General features: G+C 40.2%; 1 long non-coding RNA gene across 1 annotated transcript; it reads right to left on the minus strand.

Moving 5' to 3' along the window:
- Positions 1-4,285: 4,285 nt before the first annotated feature.
- On the minus strand, positions 4,286-17,178 carry LOC120715838. Its single transcript, XR_005691748.1, has 2 exons — positions 16,600-17,178; positions 4,286-6,763 (listed from the first exon to the last, which is right to left on the minus strand). It is a non-coding gene; the product is annotated as an uncharacterized LOC120715838 (long non-coding RNA).
- Positions 17,179-20,816: the final 3,638 nt, after the last annotated feature.

Here is a 20,816-nt window from a genome sequence, read left to right on the forward strand (position 1 = left end):
ACATATATTTATTCGTACAAAGTAGACATCAAACATTTTCCTAATTTACCATTAAATGAAAAATTTTGCTATCAGAAATTTAAGATAGCATATCTAAAGAGTTTCACTTACAAGAGTGCCAAATAGTTTAAATATGATACTAAATGCTGCAGCAAATACATACTGTATTTTTCGATTATAAGACGTATTAAGCGAAACAAAACAGTCAGATAAGTCAAACTTTACTCAACTCGTTCTTCCTGCTTCCTCCACTTGCGTACCATTGATTCATTAATGTTGAAGTCTCTCGCAGCTCGTCTGTTCACGTGTTGTTGCAGTTTATTAATGACTAACCTGGTATTGTGGATGGATTATCTCAGTTGTTCTCCTAAATGAAGTTTGGTCCGTTTACAGCATCCTGCCATGCGATTGCATTTGTCCCTAACCATCGGGAACCCTCACATTAACTTGGAAAAAAGTTGGCTTTCATCCTCAAGCTTCACTGTGTTTATGCTATGCTAACATAGCTGTGTAGCTAGCTACCATGTAGCACATGTAGCTAACTTCCTGCTAACTTCTAACTCAGTTAAATTTAATAACTTCTGTTTTCATGGATGCCTGGATGTTAGACTTAATTGTTACACCTGGTAAAGCAGCAACGCTGATCATTTTATTACAGATGAAAGAATTTAGACAGTTTTTTACTCTCAGTGTTTGTTTGACTTCGGGATCTGAAGAAGACGGAGTTTTGGACCCAGATTCCTCTTGACTACAGTAGCCATAATGTTCCGACAATCCATCAAGAGGTGTGGCTTTGTAGCTTACCAAAGTCATACTAAAACATTTTTTGACAGATTTTTGAGAGCCGTGTACCACAGAAAATCGGTTCGAGGTCAATAAGCACAACCAGAATTAATACATAAGGCACACCAGATTATAAGGTACACTGTCGATTTTTGAGAAAATTAAAGGATTTTAAGTGTGCTTTATTGTCCGAAAAATACAAAAGTACAAATAATCTCCAGTCAATGAGAATATGTCATCTTTGTTTTTATTGTATTGTTCCTCTAAGTCTTAGTAATCAAGTCAACACTCATTCTAAATGAGACATATTAAAAACTATGTATTTTCCCCAGAATAGTACATGATGCCTTTCTCCACAATACAGTTTAGTTTTTATAGGGCTGGGCCATATCATACCTTTCACGGTAATACCGGTATAATGTTGGGCAACGATAAGAAAATGAAATATCGCGATAGAATATGGATAAAATGCGCATGCGCAGTGCCTTTGTTTACATACGCACATGGTGGAAAAAGCATGGTGGCGACGGAGAATGAGAAGGGCGAAAGTGGCTTTCGTCCATCAGATACACAACAAAGCACTATTTTTGGTAGAGCATGCTAGCGGGCTGTCGTTATTACCGTGTTTTTTGGAAAATACGGCACACTTTTGAAAATCAACAGTGCCCCTTATAATCCCGTGCGCCTTATGTATGAATTCTGGTTGTGTTTACTGACCTCGAAATGATTTTATGTGGTACACGGCGCTCGAAAATCTGTCAAATGTTTCAGTACAACTTTGCTAAGCTACGAACCCACCGCTTGATGGATTGTCGGAGCATTACGGCTATTGTAGGCAGGAGCCTCATGGAGAGATACGTTCTGTGCTTCAACATAATATTACCGTACTGTGTGTGTATAACCTCTTTTTAAGTTTTGTGGATATTATACATGTTTATTCTGAGGATATGTCGGCCAGTTTCCATTGGAAATGCTTTTTGGTTAAACTGTCAGCCAGGAATTTGCACTGTTACGTTTTTATATAACTTTAATGCACATAAAAAACAGATGCTTGTTTAAGTGAAAATAAATTGATGGGGTTTTTTTTTGCACTAATAAAGTTGTGGAGTTGTAAAGTATTTTGTCTAGTGTCAATTATATCGTCAGTTATATCATTATCGCAAATTTTCAAATGTATATCGTGATAAATATTTTTGGTCATATCGACCTGTTCTAAGTGTTTACATGACTTAGCGATCAGAGGGTTAACACATATTACCTCCTTCTATTGTTGTTGTTATGGTCAACTGTAACCCATGCCATCTTAACCAAATATAGAGCTGAATAACTAGTTTTTGCAGTTCCCATCACAAGCTCCCCATACAAATCCTAACATCAGTAAGATGGAAACATTAGTGGGACAGCTGCTATCTTAGTAAATGGGCACCATCACCTCAAAGCAAGAGGACAAAGACGTGCACGTGAGGTTAACCGTAGATAAAGTGTGTAGAAGGGGACAGCATAACATCTACCAAAGTAGGGTTAAAATGTGACTTGGAGTCGAAAGTGCTTTGATTCATAGTGACATCACAATTTTAGCTGACTATACTGTAAAATAAATGTTGGTTGCCCAATGCGGCAGCTATATTCAAGCAGTACCAACTGCACATGAAATTCCCTGGGAAAATGGAGGCTCAAGTGTGCAACCAAAACAGGAAGAGGATTGTGCTTTTCACAGGTAAATGAAATCACGGACAGTTGGAAAACCATAATAACTGAGCAAACTCTGGTTGCAAAAGCCTGAAGCAGGAGTAAGCCTTAGTTTGGCTTGATCTGAGACTTAAGGCTTCAAAACCTACATTTAGTTTATTTCTATTAGATCAGCAAGTAAAAGAGTCTGTCTCCTCATCAGCCCGACAATAGAGGACGGAGATATCGTCTTTGCTTTAACAAGAGATGGGCGGTTCTAAATATCAAGGCCTGGTTTGCATGCTGCAGAAACAAGCTAACTCAACATCAGTTAGTTACTCTAATACTCCACACAATGAAGTATGCATTTTAATTAGATGGGTTTAACATAGACGTTACCAAAATACTAAGAGACAAGTTAAGATCATCTTTCAGTCTCGATGTATGATTGGCTAGCTTAGATAAGGCATGCCCCTTTGTTTTCCTGCACCGATGAGCTCAGAATAGTAGAAAAATAAATGCCTTACTTACTAGGTGATTAAAGTAAATTTACATGCATTTGTCCATCTGTCACATAGGTGTTTTTAGTTGTAACTTATAATAATACATTTACATAGAGTTTGAATAACTGATTAGCACCTATAAATGAGTTCACCCAAACTGAGTCATCTGCAGATCTTCAGCAACGCTGCTTCTGCTTTTGTTTCCTTCCTCCCTAAAAAAAATTATCTGTATCTGCTGAAGGTTTAACAAGGACTTAGACTGAACACGCACTGCGTATGAGTCAACACAGACCACAAAGATGTGCTTAGTTTCTTCAGCAAAACCACTAGGACTTTTGTCTGTCGTCAAGAGATCAGGGACAACTGCTTGATTTCAAAAGCAGCCCCATTTCAGTCCTTCTTATTAATACAGGAATGAGTCAGGCTTTGTCTTAAGCTCTGTGTAGTATTTGTCAAACAGCTTCAGTCTATCTCTGATAAGAACAATCAAGAATTTACATTTAAAGATGAATATTACTAACCCCTGACATCGCTCATTAAAGGAATCGCTTTGACTTTGCATCCTACCTCGGTTTGATCCGTGCATACTACTGTCTTCTGTTCGTTTTCATCTGTTCTATTGAGTGACGGTGTAAGGGGTTGTGGTTTCTCTTATTCATCTTGGTGCGGTGTGGCTGACTTTCAGCAGAACTGATAAGCACAAGCTTTTTGTGTTTCTCTTTTAACAAGGTAGAAGCAACCACAGCCAACACTGGTGTACTCCAAAATAAAAGTTTGGGTATTTGTTGCCACACAAAGTCCCAATTTACTGCACTTTGTTACAATTTACAACATACAGTCCGAGTATTTGACTGCTAAACTAAAGCAGACTGATGCAGAATGGAATTACTTTCTCATCTTTGTCAGATAGAGCAGCATGCGCGAATACAGACAAATGTATGCCATCAATTTAATTTCTCTTTTTCAACAGAAGCAGCACAACTGTGAGGGTTTTACAAGCACAGAAAAACAACAGCGCGGGGAGGTGAAGAGGGAAAAAAAAGACTTTTAAGGCAATATTGAAAAGATTCAGCTCAACAATCTTCCCAGTCAACAGGTACGTGAGGCAAGGTAAGAGCACAGTTTAAAGTTCACAGGCTCTCCAGACAGCAGCTGCTGTGCTGCTTCAATGCGCTGCTTTCAAGCACGGATTGTTTGTGATTCTCAGCAGAATTAAGTGTTTCAGTGTCCAAAACACTAAAAAAGGACAAATCCATTAGTAGTTGTCCATATATGTAAAAGAAATAGATAAAATAAACATAAGACTTATGTGTCTGTGTCTGTCTGTTTGAATATGGAATATGAAAATATTCCATAGTACTACTGATGCTAATCATGGTAACACCACTGTACTGAAATATATCAGCCGTGACAGTGATGCCTATATGTTCTTACAGCATGCACCTCCATAGTGTGTTTGGCTGAAAGTTAACATTTGTAGAATATTGACTAGAGTAGAGCTGACCTTTGCCTATATGTGCTTCAATGGAAAATTATGGAAGAAAAGAAAGAAAAAAATGAGAAAATAGTAATTAAAATAATTAAAAGTTGTGACTGAAAACTACACTAAAAAATAGCGTTGTGTCGTAGTCTTTTTTGGCAATGGGGATGACTTAAATCACTCAAGTGTAGAGAGGTGGACGCAGTCTGCAGCAAGAACTGTGCAAACAAAGGAAACTGTACTACTAGTTACAGTATTAACAAATCCATGTTATAAACTTTATGTAATTGTATTATAAAGCATTTCACTTTGAAAAGTCACTGTCATCAGTACAGGTATACTGTGATGCTCCTACCACAATACACTGTCTTTTTTAATACAGCCAGAGCTCTCTTGCAAATGAGGTTTTATTCAAATCATATGGTCAACAAAAAAATGGATTAAAATAGAATTTGTTGTCACCGACTAAAATACTCCAAGTATACAAATTTGAAACTGATCTCGCTACACACTGTACTCCATTCAGTGACAGTATAATGCACGGTTCTATTGTTTGTTTGTTTTTTCAAAATTTGCAGATGATACATGTGCTTTTTTTCATTTTCTACAAAATTTAAATGCATGATTTACTAGGTTTTCTATAATATGGTACTTTTTACACATTGATGCAAAGTCTATGCATTCGTTTTCCACTACAGCCATCCATATGAAAATACTCCAGAGTGATAAAAAAATAAGTTTGAGTAACATTTAGAGTTAACTCAGTTGTTAACTTTATGTGACTGTATGTCTCCAGTACACTAACGTCAACGTCAAACACATCTAACCCGTCCTCTGTGTTTAAATCCTGCTTAATACGCTTCATAATGTGCTCTCTCTATGACCACTGCGTCTCTCTTTCTCGAAAGCTTTCTAAATAAGATGTATAAATAGGCTGATGACACAACCGTGCCCTTCACAAAGACACCGAGGAGAGAGAAAAGAGAGGAGAACAGGACTCTGGCTTTAGTCACAGCCCCTTTTATTCTTCTGCTTTTCAGAAGCACAGGTTAAAAAGCAGCCATCTTTCTTTTCATGTCTCACTCTCGTCCCTCTTTCTCTCTCTCTCTCGCTCCCTTTTCTCTCTTCCCGTTGCGTTCACCGAAACAGGTCGTCTATTGTGGCGGCTAGCGAAAGGCTACTGTGGCATTTATCAGAGGAGGAGGAGGAGGTGGTGGTGTGGTGAGTGGGGGGGAGAGAAGACAAAACACACTCCCAATAAAGAGATAGAACAAGAGAAGGAGAAGAAAGGATGTGTATGAAGGCCACTTTTTTTCTCCTCTTCCTTCACAAAGCCCCTCCACCCCCATTCCCTTTTCCACCCCCTGCTCCTTCAGGCTAGCTCAGACAAAGGAGGCCCGACTCTCACAATGTGCTCTCTCTCCTTTAGCCTGGCACACTTTATATCCTCACTCCATTTACTGCTTCTTGAGAGCACCCACATGTACATAACGTGTGTGTGTGTGTGTGCGCGCATGTGTGTGTGTGCATGTTTTCAGGAGTTTCTAATGGTCATGGTGGTAGCAGTAGTGGGGGGGAGAGGGGGGTCTATATTTGCAGAGGGTCTCATAGACCAAGAGGCCAGGACTCTGAGACGTTACTATGGCAACGCCTTTGAGCAGTAGGAGCACAACAGGTGATTCTGCTGAGGGACTGTTTGTTTCGGCACTGGCAAACTGCAGGAGGTCTTTGCTGCGTGTGTGTGTGCGCGCACGCGCGAGTGCATATGTGTGCTTCAGCTTCACAAGTACAGCTGCGTATGCAACAACTTAGTGCCATAGATCTTAACCAGCTCCAATAAGCTGGAGATCATGTCTGAAGTAGCTGGCTGACCGCCGTAATGACACAGTCCGCCTCGCTACGCACACAGACCCAGCCCATGGCCCTGACTACACAGCACATACATCAAGATAGTGCCTGAAAATAGGAATACACAACAGAAGCTCTGCATAAAAATCACAATATGCCCCACTGCCTCTTATGTTAGGGCTTACAGAGAAATCCATTCACGTAGAGAGGCCTGTTCAAGAAGGAGAAAGAGAGATGAAAGCAGGAGAACAGAAAGCAGTAGGGGAGCTCTAGATATTCTACAGTCAGGATATGCACTTACTGGCCATTTTGTTAGGTACACCTGTTCAACCGCTTGCTAGCCTACATGTCTAATCAGCTAATTGCACGGTAGCAACTCACAAATGTAGACACAATCAAGATGCCCTGTTGAAGTTCAGGCTGTACATCAGGATGTCGTAAAAAACTGGAGTTCTACTGGGATTTTCCCACACAGAATGATCTGAAAAACAGAAAGTGGGAGAGCATGCCTTGTTGACGTCAGAGCAGAATGGCCAGACTGCTTCGAGCTGACCTCAAATTACCACTTGTTACAACCAAAAAGCATCTCTGAGCGCACAACAGGTCAAACCTTGAAGCAGATGGGCAAGAGCAGCAGAAGACCTCGTCGGATGCCACTTCCGCCTGCTACAAACAGGAAAATTGAGGCTACGATTCGTACGGGCTCATCAAAATTGCACAACAGGAGACTGGAAACACACAGCCTTGATTTCTGCTGCAACATAACAGATTTGGAATTTGTCAACAAGAACAAGAAAATGGATCCATCCTGCCCTGTATCAAAGGTTCAGACTGGTGCTGGTGGTGTAGTGATATTTTCTTGGCACACTTTGGGGGCCCCTTTGTACGAGTTCAGGGTTGTTTAAATGCCTACCTGAACAGTGTTGCTTAGGATGTCCATTTATGTCCACTACCTATCTTACGATGGCTGCTTCCACCAGTATAATATGCTACAACATTTTCACTGGCCTCCATAGTCACCAGATCTCAATGCAATGCACCACGTTTGACAAAAGGGGTCCAACCTGACACAAGCAAAGTATACCTAATAAAGTGACCAGTGAGCATATACCGTGTGTAAAGCAACTACGACTTATAGTTTAATAATAAGTGTAAAAGCAATCTTGGGGCTGAGCTTGACTGAGTACTACCAGCTGCCTGCACTCAGTAACTAGCTGCCTACAACACCATGTTTTATATAGCAAAAGTTTTCACTTGCTCAAACACACTGAAAGAGTTTTTGATCTGATATGGCATCATAGATGGCAGCGATACAAAGACATTAATAAAACCGTTATGGTGCGTTCACACTACGGTAAAAGTTTGGTTGGATTTACATACAAAACGGCTTGGTGATATGGAGTAAAATAGTTACTAGGTCTTCATTATCACAATATAATGTAATAACAAACATGTGGTCACAGCCACAAATCAATAGTCAATGTTTGTTTTTTTTAAAAACCCAACTGTCTGATGTTTTGTTAACCCATCCATCCACTCTGACCTCCACCCCGTGCAGACCCTTCTTCTTATCTGCATTAACCACAAAAAATGTGGTCATTCGACTTTTGGGGAGAAAAAGAAAAGGTTCTTTTCATTCCTTTTTCTTAGATTCAGTAACAGCGTGCTTATCTCCTGGGCTGCCAGATGACAGAGAAGAAAGAAGAGCCCAGGTAGAAAAATGGATTTGCTGCCTTTTCTATTAGATGTGCAGAAACAGCTAAAGGTTAACTTTAGGCTGACAAACAGGACTGAACACTTTTTGCCAAGCAGATTATTTTTGAGAGGGTAAGCTTGTGTTTTTCCACGCTTTTCGTTTTGTGAATGAATAAGGTGAAGAAAGCCAAAAATCAGCAGTTGATGGAATCTGCCAGCAATTACTGTGTTATCGTTTTTAATTCCTTTGTTTCACGGAGCTCTGCTGTTTTCACAACTGCTCTGACTGAGGCCCGCTTTTGCACCGGCTGACATGCTCTTTCAACACCACAAACACACACACTGTACTTTACTGTGGCACACACCTGTGCTGCTGCTGTAAATACTCACTAGAGCACTAAATGCATACGAATCCACAGCTGAAAATAGTCCCAAGACAAGTGCACTATTTCCTGCTGTTTGTGCCCAGCTGTTTTAATTACAGAGCCTTTAAAAAAAAAAAAAAAATGCTTTTTTTAAATGCTTTTTTTCCCCCAAGTTTGACTACTTCTAGTTAAATAGTATTGCTGACTAATGAAGTAGCTTAAAGAGTAAACTAAATATAGCTCTAGGATTTGAAAAGAAAGCTGACCATTCTTTCCAGTTAGCAGGCATCTTTTGTTTTTGGAGGTGACGGGCTGATAAGGTGCTTCAATGCCACATACAGAAATTTATCTGGGTGGTTTTGCCTTCAATTGTGTTAAACTTCAGGCTGCGATAAAACTGAAAGAAAGTGAACAAGAATTAAAACATGGAAAACTAAATCCTTATCTCATCTCAAAGGAACAGCAGTAAGAACAGCAAAGGTTTGGTGTTCGGAGGATGACGGTGTCCACTGCTGTAACTCGGCTTCGCTTCTCCCTTTATTTTGCAGAGATACAACAGTTTGGATGCATGTGAGCGCATGATTTTAGACAAGTTATCGCGCTCAGCTGTGGAGAGTGGGAGATAAAAGCCAGAAGAGTGTCTCCTGCATTACCGACGATGTGTGTCTGCACCCCTATGCCCCTCTTTCATTTAACATTAATACAATCTAATGTTACCCCACAAATGATAAGTCATCAAAGAAGTTCAATGCAGCGGAGGAGCGCTGGCCTGTTTTCCATGCTGCACATACACCACAAAGTCAAATACGCAACCAACTTCTAGCAAACCGGCACATAATGGCCTACTGTCGCTTTAGATTTCATTGATTTTTAAAAAGGAAATGCAAATCATGCTGGTGGAGCTGTTGCGGAGCAAACAAACGGTCTCTGGTCATTTGCAAATGGCACTATAGACCCACACACACACACATACAACAAACAGGTATACAGTTTTGTGTCCTGAATTTTTTTTTTGAAAATTTAGGTTTGACATGACAACAGAGCAGCGTTGTGCAGGAGAAAGTCATGTAAATGAACCAGGAAACCGGTGTGTTTTTATTTGTGTGTGCAGGGCTCGTCTATCAATAGAGTGTTTGTGGATTCTCTCAGAAATAAACAAATCGGCTGGAAAAAGGGTGGGAACAAGCCGATTATACCTTTATCTTTAACCGTGGCAAACAAAAACAGACGTATGTCCATGTGCACTTCTCTGATAGCCATGCAAATCTGTTGGTTAATGCTGAGAAAGCAGTAAAAGGCGTTGAAACGTAATTTAATAAGGCCTTTATGTCTCTCAGCAGCAAAAAAAATGAATAAACTGTCAGCGAACCTGATCAGTGCAGGCATTAATGCTATCTATTAAGTCAATAATAACCTCTTTAACGCACTTTTATCTTGATGAGAGTGGCACAAAATCCACTCATCATCATGTTTATTCCTTTTTTGTTCTTTGTACGTTCTTCAAATTAAGGGGCACGAAAAAGTCTACATAAACCTGCTCATTCACGTCCCGCATGCCAAACAATAGAGAGCCGTTATGTGACGAGCATTATGGGAACAAGAGAGACAAAAGAAAAACTCGCTGCATACTTTCCAACAAAAGCCTCCCTCTCCAGCGCAACATTCAGCCAAACACACCTAAGTCCTGTAGGAGCTTGTATTCTGACATTGCGTGCTGAATGAACACACGTGCATGCAATGCAGGCGTGGAGAGGAAAAGTTCAGAAAACTTTTTTTTCCCTCTCTCCTTGTTGTGTGTGTTTTTTTAAGGGATTAGAAAGTGATCAAAAGTAGCATGAGAAGCACGGCGCAGGGGCCAGCGTTCGAGAAGGGTTCCGTTCTTTCTTCTTCGGAGATGATTTACAGCTGTTGATAAATAGCCTGCTGTGGTTTCGCCCCCCTCCTCTGGCTTTACAGCGCGTTTTTATGGGCTTATGACAGCATTCATGGACGGGTGAGCGCACATTCAAAGCACAGCTGGCAGAATGTAAATGAATGACATGCCAGGGGTACAGCAATCCCGTCGATATATTTTAAAAAGATAAACAAAACAAGTGTAATGTGAAGCTTTTAGTGATTAGATGCTTCAACCGTGCAATCAGATATAAGCCTGCAAGACAAGTCAACCGCGAGGACACAGTGAGTTTGGTAAAAGAAGGCTTTGCCGAGGTTGAAGCATGTATCTTACCTTGAAGGTGTGTGCAGATGTACACAGCAGGGTGTGTGTGTGCGCGCCTGCAGTATCTCTGAAAGTGGCCCATCACCAGTGTAAGACTTGTGTTTTATCACCCGCCCAGGATGAGTCTTCCTGTGTGTGTGTGTGTGTTTCCTCTCAAGTGTGTACAGTTATCTTTCTTTTCTTTCCTGTACCAAGGCAACAGGTGGAAAGTGTCTTTAAAAAGTCTGAAGAGTGATGAGCGATGTTAAGATGAAGCAAAGGCATTCAACCAACCTCTCCACCTTTGTGTTTCCTTCACAAAGACATGACTTCTAACATCTCCACCTGAGATCCTTCCATCTCCACTTTTAATTACTGCACTCTCTCACCCCGTTTGCTTCAGAGATAACAGAAATGAATACAAGGAGCACCTTGAAACTTCTCCGTTCATCCGCTCTATCAAAAGCTCCCTCTCTTCGGCGCGTGTGCTCGACGCACCACACTTTGGTCTTTGTGATAGTGATGTACAGAATCATTAAAGACTACATGTTCACGGGTCACGATGGCTTAACGCGAGGAAAAAGAGGCTGTTAGATAATGCAAAAAAGCCCATTGTGAGGCACAGAAGCTGACTGCGATATCACGTTCCTATCAGGGACATGGTGAAGAATTAACCAGAATAATCACACTTTATAAAAGCCAAGCACCTTCGTCACCAGAGAAGCCTGAACACAGGCAGGAATTTACACAGTGTGATCTTAAACATAAATATTTCATCAAATTAAACTGAATATCTGAGCACTGTTTTTACCAGAAAAAAAACTGTTTTTTTTTTAGATATTCAGCATATTTTCATTTAAGAAAAACAGCAAATAGCATCAACAGCGCCATCGATTAATCAAATAATCCAAATGCACTCAAAAACAATTCACTGAACACGATTTAAAGCATTGCAAGAGTTGATTAACTTGTTGCCACAAAACACAACAAAGCTAAGTTATTACTGATCTTGGTGACTGACACCTAATATGTCACAGTTAACCTACTTTTTTATGAGTCTCTTCTAACTGCATTCAACAGATGTTTCCTTTAGGCAGGCACCAGGCGGGAGAGCTTTTAAACACGCAGCCATTTAAACTGGTCTGCACATTATTTCTGCACGAGGAGCCAAATTACTTTTGCTCAATTTAACTTTTTGTTTTTGCAGACCAAAAGATAAGTCAGTGAGACGTTTTACGGGAGATACACCTATACACAAGTCGGGTGCAGTAAGAGTAAAAGTGGGTAATAAGAAACTGAAGCGCAGGTCTGAGAGGCTAGCCTTGACTCAGAAAATAATAATAATATTAATAGTAATAATAATAAACTTCATGTATGTAGCACCTTTTAAAAACGAAGAAAAAAGGGCTTTACAAGATAAGACAGAAAAAAAGGCAAATAAGACATTTAAGAGTAGATGAAGGTGGGACATTAGGTATTGTGTTGCCATTACATAGTTTGTCCAACAGTGGGCAGCGATGACGCCATAAAATACTGCGATTTGAACGGATTTTTGTCAAAATTAAAAGGTAGATATTATTTTGTTTTTATAACAATCAGCTGACTGAATTTCTTTCCTAATAATGTTCTATAAACACAACACATGATTTTATATGTTTTACGGGATTGTTAAATGTTGACTTTGCAGAAGTATCAATATAAGTACAAGTCTCTAAACTCTATCACATGTGAACTTATTACCACAGTAATTAATTGATATTATAATTAAAGAGTAATTAATTAATTAATTAATATTATAATAATTATTAATATTATGTTAATAAAATGATAATAACTACAAATACTAATTTTTCGATATCTAACTGTGAATTTTTTTTTATTTAAATTGTTTGAAAATGTTTTCTTACATTTAAAGCTGTCATATTTTAGCCAGCCAACATGCAAAAGTAGGGAAAGCAGTAAATCATCACATTAGAGATCAGAAAACATGCAACTTTTTTGAATATATAGTTAAATCAGTGTTAAGTCAGGTAAACTTTACTATCAAAGAGCTGTTTTTTTTTTTTTTTTTTTAACAATTTCTGACCAAAAGAAATCTCAAACATGATTGGGCCTTATTATGAACCTGCTGCCCACATAAAAAAAAAAAACCCTTTCAACATTACTAATAGGTGTGAATAATTTAAATCTTTTACCACATATAACAATAGTACAGCAGGCTGGAGGAATATTTTGAATAATACTGTTTATGAAAAAAATGTTTTAACTGTTTACTTTTTCAGGTTTATTTGCCAAAGTAAACAAAGTCTTTATTGTCATTTTGCATTTTTGTAAAACAAAACTCTTTCAACGCCAATCTTTTTCACAGCAGCATATGGAATAAATAAAATAAAAAGAATGAAAAGGACTTAGGCACTACTAAACTGGCTATCGCTAAGTTGTCTGAGTTGGAATTGTGTATGACTGCTCATTACTAATTAATAGAAACATGTAAAAGCGAGAGTCTATCCATCCATTTTCTTCCAACTGAGGTCTTAGAGGAAGAGGCAAGTTACACCTTGAACAAGTGACCAGGCTAACGCAGGGCTAACACACGGACAACCAAGTTCCAGAAAAGGGGAGAAGGCAGAGTACCCATGCAGGTACAGGGAGAACATACAAACTCTACACAGAAGGGTCCATCTGCCTGCTGGAGTTGAACCCAAGACTTTCTTGCTGTGAGGCAGCAGTGCTAAACACTGCAAAACTTCTACCACAGTTCTAAAATGTTTGTCTGTAACTACATCCTCTGCAGGGCGCTTTGAATCTGATTAGCTTTAATATATTGTACACAGTTTAAAGTATCACACACCTCGAGGGACTGTTGTTCTGTGCTATGACACAATGTTTTTTTAATGTGATGAAGAATGTAAAGAACCACTTAACCCTCTCAGGCTCAAATTAAACTTTTTGTTGTTAATGCACAAGTCCTGCAGTGGTACTTCTGAGTAAAAAAACTCATAAAATATGTATGTGGGGTAATCAGGTTGTTAGTTTTTAACTGTTGCAAATTGGCAACGCCTGCCTTGAGAGGGTTAAAGGAATAAATTTTAAAAAAAAATATTCATTTCTACTTTTTATCTAGAGATGGACAAAACAGCCACATTCAGGACCAGCTGCAGGTTCAAGACTCCTGGGTTAAATAATGATTCAGCTGATCGACTGTCGACTATACTACACTATGTTATTCATTTTTAAATCTCATTGTCCAAATTCTTTGCACATGAAAACTAATTTAATTTGTTCAGTTTGGAGGTTTAACCCTCAGGAAGATGGATTAACAGCAAAAATTTAAAGCACAGTGAGCTGATATGATACAATGATATGACTCGGTCACCGTATATTTAATTTTTAGGTTGCTGCACAATATAAGTGAAGTCCTTATGCCGACCTGTCTGAAGAGTCGGACAGACAACATGCTTATACTGCGGACTGTTAGCGTGTCTGTAGCTCAAGCGGCAGAGTGATGTAGCGATGTATGTAGCGCTCACGCTTGTTGCGATTATTCCGAAAGAGAAAATGCAGTGATGGTGGGGTTTTTAAAGAGATCACAAGCTTCCCCAAACCCAGCATTGTTCTGCGTGATTGGCTTGGCCTCACACTGCGCTAAAGGACAGGCTGAGGAACACACGCACGCACACACACAGACACACCATTATTCTCCATTGTGCTGTTTATCTGTGGACTCCTGGTTCAATAGGATTCAGAGAACAATGTCCAGAGGATACAAGAGGTCAGGAGGAAAGACGAGGAAAAAACTTAGTCTGCTCTGCTGCCCTGATGGAGACATCCAATGCATAGGAAGTGGTGTGCACACACACACACACACACACACACACACACACACACACACACACACACTGGACTGGAGCACACAAATTTCAAGTCTAAAAAATTGGTACAAACAATGACCCACTAACAGTAGATTTATTGTAAACATGCCTGCTTACAACAATTTGTTATCACACTTCACAGGAAGACCAAGTGTGGATGTGAATTCATAAACTTTAATCTTCTTTACTGTGCCCAGTATAAATTAAACCCACAAAAACCTACTGACATCTCTTTTCAATCATGACATGCCCAATCTTTCACAAACACCTACAGGACAGCAGCAAGTGCAACAATGACAACAACAACGTTTTAGAGAACATCTGATGCTTAGCTCCATTTATGGTACAGTATTGATAAATGAGCCCAAACTGTGGCTACAGTTACTTTCACAATTAACTGATTCATTAGTTGGTCGATAACACGCCCATTAAAAAACCCTGGAGTCCAAGGTTGACATCGCTTTTCTGGCCTAACAAGGATCCAAAACTGCCAAGCATGAGAGCGCAAAGTAACAAACAGTCAGGTATTAGAAGCAGCTAATGTTCTCCCTTTCACAGTCAGCTTGAACAACCAAACTCTGATTACATCAGTTTGTTCCTGATTCTTTATAACGTTACCTTTCATTTGTGGTTTGCCATGTAGGTGGAAATTTCTAGTGAACAGAAAGGAAACAAATGTAAACTTCACTCCGCCCCTATAACTTTATTCTTATTATAAAACAGTGGTAACTACTTTGAGCAGTGCTAGCACGTGAACTTAGCAGACACCTGTTTGCTAATTAGAAAGCAATATGTGACGAGGCTGTGGCATGAGACACGACAGTGCTCGGGCCAGCGAACAAAGCACGAGTGAAGGTGCAGGTCACCTTTCCCCCAGCATGAACCCGTTCACCTGGGAAGACAAAGCTCCAAAAGAGAAGGTGGGGCCGGTGGAGGGATAGGGAGGGGGTGGAGGTGAAGGGTGAAATGCCAAACCAGTCCTCGAGGTTATGTGTGTGTGTTTGTGTGTGCGTGTGTGTGTGTGTGTGTGTGTGTTTGTGTGTGTCAGAAAGAGAGAGGAGAGCAGGAGTACATTGCTGCTGACAAGCAGACTCTTTACGTCTGCATTGCTTGGTTCTGTTGTCCACCGCAGAGATTGAAAGATAGTGTGTGTGTTTGTGTGTGTGTGCATGTGTGTGTGTGCAGTAAGCTAAAGGATATGAAGATGCAGCATTAAACTAGCCTCCAAAAAAGAAAGAAAAGAAAAAGAAATGAAGGGCAGCAGGGGGTGAGAAGATGGGACTGAAGAGTGAAAGAGGACAGAAAGGAGATTGACAGAAAGAAAGGTCAGGGACTCCCCACTGATGGACAGCTTTGTATGCAACCAGCCACTGTAAAGACGAGCACACACACACTCACACTCCTTCCTTCCACACACTTTGTACTCGGCACTGAGATGTCACCTCTGAACTGTTCCCAGACCTGTGAACCGTTTCCCACCTTGCTAATGCCTGACCCTTTTAACATGCTGAGAACCCCTGAACATACTTAAAGGAGCCTAAGGTGTCACCTCTGACATCACTGACCCTCGGGGCTCCACTGCTTTACAGACCAGACCACTGCAACACAGTGCCACTGCTTCCCACCCCACAGCTTTATAAAAAGATATTTCTATACTGGCAAAATTTCACAGTACAACAAGGAGAACTTTCCTCACTCTGAAACTTAATGAAGTTCTAATTATTCACTGCCATACTTCAGTGGATCAGCTAAAAATGGGGCTTTATGGAGAAAAGAAGGGTGTTGAAGTCTTTGCTAAAATGTTGACACCTGTGCCTATTCTCGGTGAACCTGCTGATATCCGCTCATTTGCATCTGCCAACAGAACTGACATCATCCCCATCACCACCGCCATCATCATCATCATAATAATAATTTCCCACACCACTCGATAATTGTGTAGCGGAGCAGTGAGGTCGAGAGCAGCGCTCATTTTTCCACATAATTATGCATTAAAGTAAAAAGTCAAAAGAAAGAGTAAATGGAGAAGCTGGTGCAAGTTAGACTAAATGGGAATGTTGGGAAAGTTAGAGGTTGATGGATGAGGTGGAATTCCGACTGATCTGAGTTTGGGAAGTTCCTTCCCAAGTTCTTATTAACGACAGTGGTTAATATTTCCACGAAGAGTGACCATCAAGCTTCCACTCACCAGTCCCGGTGCGCCCTGCGCTCTCCACCAGAGAGACAGGAGGGGGGGATAAACTTCCGTCCTCCTCCTCTTCCTCCCCCGCTTTAATTGCTCACCGCATGCAAAGCACGGTGGTTTGGGACAGACGCTTCTCCGCACGGACTTGTCCTCCCGGTCCTTCGGAGTGGAGAGAGCCGGCTGCTGTTTGTGGTAAGATGACGGTGAGGCGTGAGAGGCAGGCGAAACACTGCTGCGATGCGTAAATGTTTTTGGAAACGGGGAGCGCGCACACTCACTCACTCACTCACTCACTCCCGGTGACTTTCTGTTTGCTTGTCTGGGTTTCCAACTCTCACCGTCCCCAGCGCCCTGCAGCTCACCTCCCACTTAAAGGGAGAGGGACTAATTTCCAGGTGGCGGCTGTGAGAACACTTACTCACACACACACGAGTGTATCAAGGGAGAGAGAGTCGATAATCTGTTACTGGCTCCCGTGTCGTATTGAAACGCACATTGACTACACTGTTAATGACTATTGATTGGAGAGACCTCACCAACTGACGGCCTCTTCTCTCCCTCTTAGATCCATAACCAATACAATAAGCAAGACTTAATAGCAAAGATACCGGCAGGGTCGTTTAACTTTACAAGTACATATAAAATAAATAAATAAAGAGAGAGAATGCAGTTAGTAGTCATTTTCATTACAAGCTAATCTGTTATCAGTGATTTGGTGGTCGCTCTTTAAAATGTCATGGGATTACAGAGCGTGTGAAGTTGCGCTTTCAAACGTCTTCGGGACTGAGTAAAGATTATTAGAAGGGGGAGGGGTGATCATGAGTGAGCCTGGGTTGATTCGAAGAGTGATCTTTGTTGACAGAGGCTTTCTTTTTTCAGCGCTGTGCCATACTGTAAAATTTGGTATTGAGCCAATACCAAATAAATACCACAAAAATGCCACTAAATGCCGATATCACACATTTTAAACACTGTGATTTTTTTAAAATGTGTCAGACAAGCAATGAATAAAATAGATCTGACAGTCAAAACAAAAAACACGACACAAAAGTGTTTGTTTCTGAGTGTTTGTTTGAGGTGTGGTTTTTTTTTTCATTTTAAAAAATAAATACATAAATAAAAAAATATTTAACAGAATTCAGAGGTCTGCTACTGAATTTAAAGTATTGATACTTTGCCACCATTGATCTGATACTTATATCAATATTTTAGTATTGGTATCAATACTGTCGATATTCAGTTCGATTTGACCGCTTGTCATTTTTAAAATTTCCATCTTTTGATCAAAGAAGTCTGTCATGCTTAACAAGTGTGGTGTAAAACTATTCCTATATTTTTTTTCAGGGCTTAATCCCACTCCATGTACAATATCCTGTAAATCTGGAACTCATTTGACTCTTAGAACTGAAGAAGCTTCTCGGATGAGAGGTTTAACGTCTTCAAGCAACTTAAAGAAGTCCAGACACTTTTCTTTCTAAGCTCCTTAGAATATCCTCTAAAAGTATGCTAACAGTAAAGTGCAAATACTTTTGGTGGGTGCTGTATGTATCCACTATTTACAACACTTTCTACCTCTTAGCTCACTAGACACTGTCTCTTAGTCAGTCACACTTTTAAGACTAAAAAAAAAAAAACAATTAAATGAATGAGAGGTAAAACTTGAGGGGGTAGGGACAAATAAGTAAATACTTCTGCCTACTCCTTTTCAAACAAATAACGGAATAATATTTTGTAATGATTGTGAAGGCACATGTTTGAAATGTTTGAAATAAAAATGAACTGAACTGAACTGAACACTTCTTGCCATGTGTTGAATGAAACTGTACACCTTCAGCATCTCTTTTTATGCGTGATGAAGAAAAAAAACAGGAGTTTGACTCCTATCCAGATCACTTTTTAAAAAAAAAACAAAAAAAACTTTAGGGTAAGTAAGGGTTTTGCAACAAAATCACGCTCGGCAGTGACAACATAAAGAATAACCCAATGACTGAGGGCAGAAAAAACAAGAATAAATCATAGTGATGGAAGTTTAAAAGTGAAGAACAGAAGTGTTAGCTGTGTTCCGCTGTTACCATACACGGCTGGTTTGTTTTACACAGCAGGAGCACAACTACATTACAAATATCCAGGTAAAATGCTGGATTTAAAATTTAGCAGATTTCTTGTAAACATTGCTGCAAGCTAACAGCAATTACCTTGTCTCTTGCTAGCAGTGTTAGCTGCATCAAGCAGGGATAATTCTTTATCAGCGGGCACAGCATTTACTCCTCAATGTTTGCTTGAAAGTTTTAGTTTTCAGCTCTGAGGTTTGTGTGTTTATTTTGTTTGTTGGTAGTAGTTTTAATAAATACATTCTTTCAGATTAAGGTAGGAGTATATAACGCTAGCAGTAAGCTAGCAGTATAAACTACCAGTAAACTAGCAGTTTAAAACAGCAGTATATAAAGGTAGCAATAAGATAGCAGAATAAGATTAAGCTAACAGTGTTACAATGTTACAAAGGTTACACGTCCATGTCCATGCCAGCACCAGCAGATGCTGTTTATTTCAGACAGAAACATGTCAAACCCCTCAATGTCTGCACATTGAAAGGTGGCATTAAGTAGGTGCGCAGTGGGTTACAGTGTGACGCTTACTGTCCAAGCATCAGTATGTGATGACTTCGGAGTGAGGACAAATCAGTATTTGTACCTAAACACACATTGAAATAAAAGATGAAAGCCTAAAAGTCCTGTGATATATGCTAGCACCGCCTCCCTCCAATGAACTGGAAGCACTCGTGTAGTAGTTAAGTATTTACTGATATATAAGCTAAAATTACATTATGCTTTTTTTTAGGTTATGCCTCTGTCAGTGCGCCCCAGGGCAGCTGTGGCTACAATGTAGCTTGCCATTGCCAGTGTGTGAATGTGTGTGTGAATGGGTGAATGACTGAATGTAGTATAAAGCGCTTTGGGGTCCTTAGGGACTGAGTAAAGGGCTATACAAATGCAGGCCATTTACCATTTATGATTAGTTACAACACACGTTTTTGGACAGGTGGAGATTCTTTACTGTGTCACCTACCAGTCTACCAGACTTTATTAACGTGTAGCAGGGGCACTGGCCTTTGCCTCACATAAATTCAAACATTTTTGGACGTAACACACACAACAGCATCTTAGTCTCGCACCATTTCACTGTAACTTCAGGCTAGTTCAAAAACGCTCCGGTTCCTTTCACTGAGAAACACTTTGCCGCTGAAAACAATCCAGGTAGCAATTTGCATCTCCCAGAGAATGCATTTAAGAATCCAATGAGTTTTAAATGATCACAGTTTATATTGGACACACTGTGGCTGGCTCCAAGAACATTCTTCTTCCTCTGCCTCTGATGAAGATTATATAAATTAACTTATCTTTCAACCATTATATGCGAATCTTGTGTTTGAGCAGTGCTTTTTTTTGTACTGTCCTTTGATTGTGAAAAGTTGTCATCAGTCCGTATTTCCCATGTGATGGTGAACAGCCAATCTGCCATGACTGAAAGACATTAATGTGGTTATGCTCTACAGTAATGTTATCTTATTGTATCTGTGTGGCTAACTGTGACAGTGTTGTAGGTAAAGAAGCAAGAATCAAGCCAACATCACATAAGTGCGAGTAAAGAAGTGAAGACCTCATATGAAGAAAGAATGAAAGGTAAAGAAGGAAAGAAGGACTCTCTGAGGTCATGGGAGTGCACACAGTGAGGAGCAGATAAAAGGAGGTGCGGCTCTGTGGGGACAGAAAGAGGGAGAGAGAAACAGAAAGAAAGCGAGAGAATGAAAGAGAGGGAGAGAATGAGGTAGAGAGAGGTTGGCTGTGCATTGGGGAAGCTGATGTGCCATTTCTAATCCCTCCTGTTCGTGGCTTTGTGCCGTGGCCCAGCAGGAAGTGGGAGCTGGGCAGACAACAATTAACAAAAGAGCTGTGAAGAATACAATTAGCCATCAATGGCCAACCACGGGCCTTTGTGCCTGTCACCATGGAGACGGCACAACACCACTATACCCAGATTACAAAACCCTTTTCTACACTTCTCTTTTTTCTCTCTCCATCTCCCCTTCTCTCCTGTAGCCTTTTCACTTTCCCTGCACTTTATTCTTCCGCTTTTTAACCATTGTCCAACGTTTCTCTTTAGTTTTTTGTGTATTATGTACAGATATTATATGTCCCGCTATATAAGTGGACGCGCGCATC

Source organism: Simochromis diagramma, unplaced genomic scaffold (assembly GCF_900408965.1).
Source record: "Simochromis diagramma unplaced genomic scaffold, fSimDia1.1 OVJJ01000646.1, whole genome shotgun sequence".
NCBI classification, from domain to species: Eukaryota; Metazoa; Chordata; class Actinopteri; order Cichliformes; family Cichlidae; genus Simochromis; species Simochromis diagramma.